An 8,179-nucleotide genomic window follows, 5' to 3' on the forward strand; every position below is an offset into this window, starting at 1 on the left:
TGACACACAAATAAATGTACTTGATTATGCCAGTGACGCTATTCAATAGGTATGTTAATTAAGTGAATCCAAAATCGTTACATTTAACCGGCTATGCCAGGTTCCAATATTAATTACACAACCAACAATCTCCCAGTATCTTACTTGAGATACGAAGGACTTCAACTAATTACTAACAAGTCGGGTTAAGCCAACAGCTAAATAGAATCTATCAGATTCTCTGCTAGTAATAATTTACGTGAAATTCCAAACCTCGCATCAAAAGTAACGTTTTCCAGAGGTGTCACCAGCATGTACACGAAACAACCAACAATCCACTTAGCTGTGCGGGTCCTCGCCTATCGGTAAACTCGAAGGGATCGCAATGGGACGGTACCGGTGAACAGCAAAATCGGCAACGATGTCTCGGAGCTGTCTCCGACCAGAACGATCAAGTTCTCGGACAGGTGTCGCGCTCGAACTTGGTACACGACGATTCCACCCAGTTAACGGCTTCCCTCCATTACAGCCATGCATAAAATTCCTCCGACGTTACGACAAATAACCCTCCATGCGGTACAGACAATCACAGTGAAACAGGTCTCCCCGGAACTCGAACTCGAACAGTTTTACATATCCTTCGCAGCTCACATCCAATACCAAAACTCCAGTCTGATTACACGAGACCCACGACTGTTCCCACGCCGATAAGTGACAAAACAAATACTAGATTCACGTGGTAATGTAGATCCGTCACCCAAAATCCGCTGCAAATATACCCCGTATGAAATAACGAAATGACCACAAAAGAATAAGGAATGACTCTTACCTTCGACCTGAAGCGGATGATCAAAATAAAAGCCGATAAACGCCTTGTTGCATAAAATCCGGCCAAGCCGAGTGCCAGACCAAAGCACCAATTAAGTGGATATCAATTAAATCCCGCTAAGCGGCATTGAGACAAACTCCCCAAATATCCAATTCCAATATCCAAACGGATGCCTCAATGAACACAATTAATTCCAACTTTTTAAATGCGCAACATTACTTTTCGGCGTGCTAACACAAAATGCACTCCGATCGCCATTTCCTTGTCCCACCACCGGCTTTTAATCGTAAACCCCAAGGTAACGAATTACGAAATAGGGACTCCAAGCGGTAAAAAGAGAAATTACCTCCCGGTGGCCAAATCTATACACGACACAATTCATACTGCCTAAAGATATAACTGGCCGTCACAACATGCTTTTTTTTTATTCATTAGAATATGTAGTGAAGCTCAATAAATGCCTATTTTATTATAGAATTCAAGAAAAGTTGTATAAATATAGGTATTATTACACTGTTTTGGTATTTTGTTCGAATTTCCGTTTTTTTGTATGCTTCTGTAAACGTCATTTTCTGATTTCTACGATTTTATTTAATTTTCTCGTTAGTTTGGTTGTACTTATACTCATATTAAAGAACCAATAAAAAGCAAAAAACCTTTTCATTCGGGCGGCAAAGTTAGCGCTTGCCTCACCCATTTTTTTTCGACGAGCAGGCTCTGAGAGAAACAGCTAAGAAAAATGTATGCTTCTTAAAAGGGTAAGATGGACGTTCCTCCAATGAGTGGTGTCCAATTAGTGCGATAAGTTAAGAGCTAAACTCCATGTAGCCACTTAACAAAATGAAAAACGCAACACTGACAACGTGCTTCTAAGCGTTGCAGAAATCTGTACGGCATACTGTTCTGAACATTACGTTTAATTCCGCTTCAGCAAATTTTGAATTGAATTTTCAAAGCATAACAATATTACTTATATTATTAAGGAAAAGTAAACATTCTACACGATATTCCTATCAGTACGCGTGTACAATTACCAAATACAAAACCATGTTTTGAATCTGAACAAATTCCGACTACTTTCGGAGATATCCGGATATTTTTTACTGAAGTTATTTAAAAAGATATCGCAAGCAATAAGTGACACATTATCATGGCCACTTTTTTCCCTCGACAAGACACTATTTTTAAATTTTAAGCTTGGCGTTTCGTCTCCAGTCAACCATCAACAACTTTGTGTTTTTTTTATGGAAGTCATGTTTACTTTTTGTGTCAATAAAACTTCTTTTTCCTGACATAATATCGGCCATTGTACAAACATATTGGACAGTTAATAAATTGGATTTCAATTTTGGATTCCTTTGTTGAAATAATTCAGAGATAGGTCGAGTCAAAGTGTTTCTGTTAGTAATTTCTAGATTAAATCCATCAAATAACTTTTGAAACTGGGATGTTCTATTACTGATAAAGGACTGGTGTTAATTACGAATTTAATCAGTCTATTTTCGAAATCCGTCTTGGTTATTGTTTTTAGGCTCGGCAGAACTTGTTTTTGATTTTTCAGATTTAACACGTTCCCTTTTTTTGTTTTTGTATTTAAGATACTCGGTATAGGCGTTCTGATGTGCCGTTTTGAAATGTTTCACAAAATTTGTTGTAGTTATTACAGAACCTTTAATATATTTAATTTTTGGATGGCATGTTTTACAAATTGCTTCAATATAGTTGGTCCGAGAAACACCTATTTTTCGAACTTGGAAGGGAATTAACAATGAGAGCCAAGTTTTTCCCAGCAAAACGGCTTCGACGAGTAGTTTCACCATATAATATTCAAGAATAATGCAAGCCCGCAGACCCATCATCACTATAGTTAGTTCCTCCACCCAGTTTTCTGAAAGTTGTGTCTTCGGCGCTGATTTGAGTCTACGGTGCCATCGTTCTATAATGCCATTGGCAGTTGGATGATGCTGTAGTTTTAATGTGTTGAATTCCTAAAATTTTGCATAAGATAAAATAGAGAGCACAATCCAATTGTCGGGCTCGATCCGAAGTAATGCGATCTGGAATTCCATGTGGATATTAAAGCTGTATAGTCCGCTTTATAGTAGAGACTGAAAATGGACCATTTCCTGCAAAACGAGAAGTAGTTCCAAATTTGTTTGCATGTCATGTAGGAATATCTGGTGGTTAAGAATCCAAGTTTTCGACTTCACACCCTTTGTGCTTTCCCCGTACCGCCCCTAAAATCAAAGAAATTTGGTTGGTTTTTTAGTTAGAAATTGGAACTACTTCTCATTTTGCAAGTTAAAACCCTCTTTTCCCTGGACTATTAGCAACTGTTTCAACCGTAGCTTCTTGTATTGGTACCGCCTCTGACCATCGAGAGCATATGTCAATGATAGTAACCCTATTGGCAATGGTCCAACAATGCCAATGTTAACAACGTGTTGAAATCTATCATTAAATATTTTATATATATATATATATATATATATATATATGAATTTAACAAAAGGTTACATTAACATATTGCAAATAATTAATTTTTTTTTACTATAAGGGTCCTTTTTTCTTATAAAAAGCACCGCGCGTGTTTGCTGGATTTTCGCTTTACATTTTAATGAAGTTCGTCATTTCTAATTAAAACTAATCCTTTTGAGCTAACGACTGTGCGATACCTTTAAATGAAGAATCGAATGTCAGCCCCTATTCAATGGTACACAGCTTTGATTTAACGACATTTTCTTTTATCGTTTCTTTCTATCTATTAACGAGATACTTACTTTTATCTCGCATAAAAGCCACATCATTAAAAATTAAACCTAAATAAGTTTATAAATTTTCCCATAACTATAATTTAACAATTTTGAATTTGAATAGGTAACAATTATTGCGTGTATAGCAAAAATTGACTTTCAAAATTTCAAAGCCCTTTTAACTTTGAAGAATATAATCCTGTAGGGAATAACCATCAGTAACTTTTTCACGTCATGTTTATATTTAAGTAAATTTTGTGAAAGGAAACACGCCCGAAAATTTGTCACCAGAAACTTGATAAGTTTTATAAATTTTATATTACGTCAGAAGACATAATAAAAATGACAGCCTGTTTTTAACACGGTTAGTCTGAATAAATTAAATATGAATGTTAAAATCTCTAATAATAAACGCAATTGACCTCTCAGTATGAAAGACTTCTTTTCCGTAATGGGTACTGAATTGTTTTATGCTAATGTGGGATTTCATCGAAAAGTTTATTCGGGGGTTTACAAAAAGTTTAAGGGCTCGAAAATATAGGAACAAAGCGATCTTATGTGAAGCTTCTTGATTGATGGTTGCTATAGAGCACGGTATCTAAACCTCTTCATTTTAATTTCCTTCGAACTTGAACCGCAGTCAAACTTACTTACCCCTCTAATGTATAGATTTACGGCTGGGAACGATTCTCGGCAAGATTTTCTCTATTACTCCCATTTTATTTGGAAAGGATCGTAAAATTTATGATACGAGTAATTTTCTCGATGTTATTCAAAAATAGATATATAACCTCGCAACTTAACAAAGTTGCTTATGGAAGAGTGCCGTAAACAATATTCGGCCAATTAGTTCCGGGATTTAATCAAATTGCCGAACCTCATCACGAATTGCCAAATTGGCAATTTGTTTAACCGGGAAAGCCTTTCTAGTGATGACCATTTACGCAAGTTAAAGGCCAATGATCTCGGATCTTGGGTAATACAAGTCTCCTAATTCGGTAAACTTTATACTTCTCCGCGAGGGCTTCCTCAAATAAAATTGTTATCTAACAATTAAAGGGCTTAAATAGATTTCCTTGTTACCAAATTAGTCTTTTAAACATCTTTTTTCCAGATCATCCTGTAGTTTAATAGGTTTCCTCAGGTCCATTCCAACGAATCTGATTGCCGCTTTTATTTAACCGGGCGAACAGTTAAGATATTTCACTGGTAGAAGACGTACTGCATAATTTTTTATCAATGTAAAGGTTAACTATGTTCATTTCACAAATCGGAAAAGTAGATTAATCTAATGACTCGCGCTTCCAAAGCAACATTATCTCTTACTGAAATCGGATAAAGAGAAATTCTCTTGAAGTTCAGTAAAGTTATCTGTTAGTTTTTTGTCCTAGTAAGTAGCTGTAGTAAATACGTAGCTTATACTTTTTTCTTCAAATCTCAGTGCGATTTTCCTTTGTAGATTTCAATTCATGTCTCTCATGTGATGCGAGATATGAGGATGGGAAATACATTCTACTTACTTTTGACATTTATTTTCTTGATTACCTTTGTATTTATTTCAATTATTTTACACAATTATACGTCACACGTCATGGATATTTACGATTTCAGTGCGTGCTAATAAACGAAAATAAATAAATAATAAATATTGGCGCAAAAAGAAAGTTTTTATTAAGAAACCTCTTTGCTTATTAGCAACCGACGGATGCGCAACATACTCCATACCTTACCACTGTCGATCACAAACCACTACGCTACAGGGTCATTCTTGACCAGCGTCAGTTAGAAAGATATGGAGAACCTTTGAAAATGAAACTGAACTGATAAGTCCTTTAAGGGTTTTGGCACATGATGAATTGAACTAAAATATTTTCAAGATGGCGCCACTTCCGCAAATACCGGAAGTGGCCATCAACTTTGTTATTTTAAATAGGGACCTCCTATTTTTTCTAAATTTTCGGCTTCTACGTCGAATTTGAAGTACAACGATACCCTTTGGCCCTTTGCTCCAAGGGCGTCGTCGATATTCAAGTTTTTATGTCAAAAATTGAATTTGCAGGGGTAATTTTAAAAATTTATTATTCAAAAACGGTGAGAGATATTGCAAAACAGTTTTCACTGCTTTATTAAGGAAAGATCGAGTTTTCTTATGGTATGCGTAACCGTCTAAAAAAGTGAGACTACGTCACTTTTTCAAAGCTCTCAATTTTTAAATATCCATAACCCCATTTTTTCAAATGGCACCCCCAATTTTTTTCTTCGCTGTTGTTTTTCTTTTTCAGAGACCTTTAATTTGTTACAAAAGGTCAAAGGCTGCTACAAACGGTTTCCTAGTTATTGCATGTTTTAATTATTTCTTGTAACAAATTGATAAAAAAAATTAAGTCGCTTGATGTTATTCTTTTGTTTTTATTATGATAACGTCTAAGAACAGAAGAACAATACAATTTCGGAAAGTAACAATGTTTTGACAAAATTTTAAATAAATTTCTTCTGCTTCTATACCTACTTCTGCATATTATACGAATATAATTTCAAAATTACTCTTACTACTTTTTACAGATCGGCGCAACACAGCTTTGATTTGGGCTCTACATGGCTACTTTATGCCAACAAACAGAGTAACCAGGAAGGATGCTACTGGCAAAAAATCAATTATTAAGTTCACCATAAAGGACTCACAAGAATCAGTGATTTTTATGGGTAGTAGTAGTAGTAGTAGTAATAGAAGATCAAATCAAGCATTTTAAACGGACAAAAATTTCCCTGCAGCCTTCCATCTATTGCGTTGGTGAGAGTATCTTCGAAATCAATGATATCTTTATTAACTTCGATGATATACGATACAAATTCACAAATATTTTAAGATCCTTGGATATATGCTTCAAAATTATTTATTTGTTCGATTTACAATTTCCAACCGAATCAGAAATGTTTTAAATTTTTTAGAAATTTTCTTTTATAAATTTTGTAAAGCCCTTTTGTCCCTGAATTGCTTCGGAACAAAAATGACCGATAACTGTACCCGTGTGCCCACGGAGTAAAATGCCAGGGATCGCAGTTTGTCAGAATTCCAAAGGAAGCTAACAGCTAACAGGATTTATTGTTTGTAATAATTATAAACAAAAGTATTCTGATTCATATAAATAAAATAAAATGTTTTTCCTTGAACGCGGCCCAATAGAGGTGGTCGCGTCTATTCTGTGGTAATGTGGCGCCGTCCTTGTGCGCAACCTCAGAAAAACTTGAAGGCTGTATCTTGATCGATTGCGTTTCTAGAGCGAAGGGGAGGCCCCCCACAATGGACGAAGCGGTAGCCCCGCAAAAACGTCTAAGCATGTCCAAAACGGTTCCACATGAGGGGCATGCTTATGACGTTAACTCCGTGAAAGCTAGAGTGCCTCTAGCCGAAATGGCTCCACAGGAGGGCTTAGAGGCAAACCCCCCATCCACTTGCCCAGCCGGCGGTAGGTTGACCCCACCTATCGCCAAACGGCTGAGGAGTGCGAGCAAGTCTCCATATCCCCAGACTCCTGCTCGTCACTTTGTCCTCCCTAGTCCATCGAACTGGACAGTAAGTTCGCCGTCCATAGTCGGTGTTGATACAGACGTGTCTTCAAGCACGTCTGAGTCATCACCTTACTATGTTGACGCGTCTCCTTCCCCAGCCCCTTCCTTCTCCACCAGTGTCACTGTGCTCGCTTTTGGCTCTTGGTTAGGTGGCACGATTCGTGCCGTCGACCCCCAACAGCGAGCGAGGCAGGGACGTCCCTCATCAAAGGGCGCCCCAACAACACCTCCGCGCCGGTGTGGGGGGGGGCGGCGGCGGTGTTGGCCGAAACAGACAGATGCCCCGGGTACCGACGCCGCCCATGGAGGATTTGGGACTAGATTCATTGTACAGAAGTGATGAGGAGCAAGCCCTCGTGCAACAGCGGGTCTGCACAACGGACAATGCCATCGCTCGATACAACCGCCTTCGGGCTCGCACAGGTGCCCCCCCTAGCCAGTCTAAAATAGTGACTGAATTCGGCTGTTCTCTGTCCCAATATTACAGAGTGCCACCGGCTAATGCAGGGGACGGTTCCACCATAATCCCAGAAGAGGTCCGCAACATCACCGAACGTAGCACCCCTATTCCTGGGCCCCAACTGCGTGCACCGCGGCCCTGAGAATCATTTCTGGGGCGGTGAAGCAGAGCTTTATACGTCAAACTCATATGGTATGCCCACTTGCAAGAAATTAACGAAGCATTGGGAGCAGTCACTGCCATTGAGCCCTTCCAAGCAGGCAACGACCCGACATTCTTGAACTTAGACGACCCAAACCTAGACTATTTGTCCCTCATCACGCCAATCGAGAGGGGCCATGTGGTTATGCTGCATCGAGACGACTTCGACGACAGCGACTTACAGGCATTAATGTGGCTAGCTAAGGACGGGCGACGGTTCACCCTAGCATTAGGAGGTGCAGGAATACCTGCCACATACGCTCAATGGCCGCCGATCCAGGTTACAGTTTTATACCATGGAGCCCAGCCTGCCCTCCCGAATGCGGTGGCAGCTCCACCGACCCGCTTGTATGCCATCGCCCAGAAGATCTGTACTGGGTGTTAGAG

General features: G+C 38.8%; 1 long non-coding RNA gene across 1 annotated transcript; it reads right to left on the minus strand.

Moving 5' to 3' along the window:
* Window positions 1-321: 321 nt before the first annotated feature.
* On the minus strand, window positions 322-1,148 carry LOC116160630. Its single transcript, XR_004143265.1, has 2 exons — window positions 809-1,148; window positions 322-746 (listed from the first exon to the last, which is right to left on the minus strand). It is a non-coding gene; the product is annotated as an uncharacterized LOC116160630 (long non-coding RNA).
* Between the last annotated feature and the right edge of the window lie 7,031 nt (window positions 1,149-8,179).

The sequence above is a fragment of the Photinus pyralis genome, unplaced genomic scaffold (genome assembly GCF_008802855.1).
Source record: "Photinus pyralis isolate 1611_PpyrPB1 unplaced genomic scaffold, Ppyr1.3 Ppyr1.4_LG1, whole genome shotgun sequence".
In the NCBI taxonomy this organism is placed as follows: Eukaryota; Metazoa; Arthropoda; class Insecta; order Coleoptera; family Lampyridae; genus Photinus; species Photinus pyralis.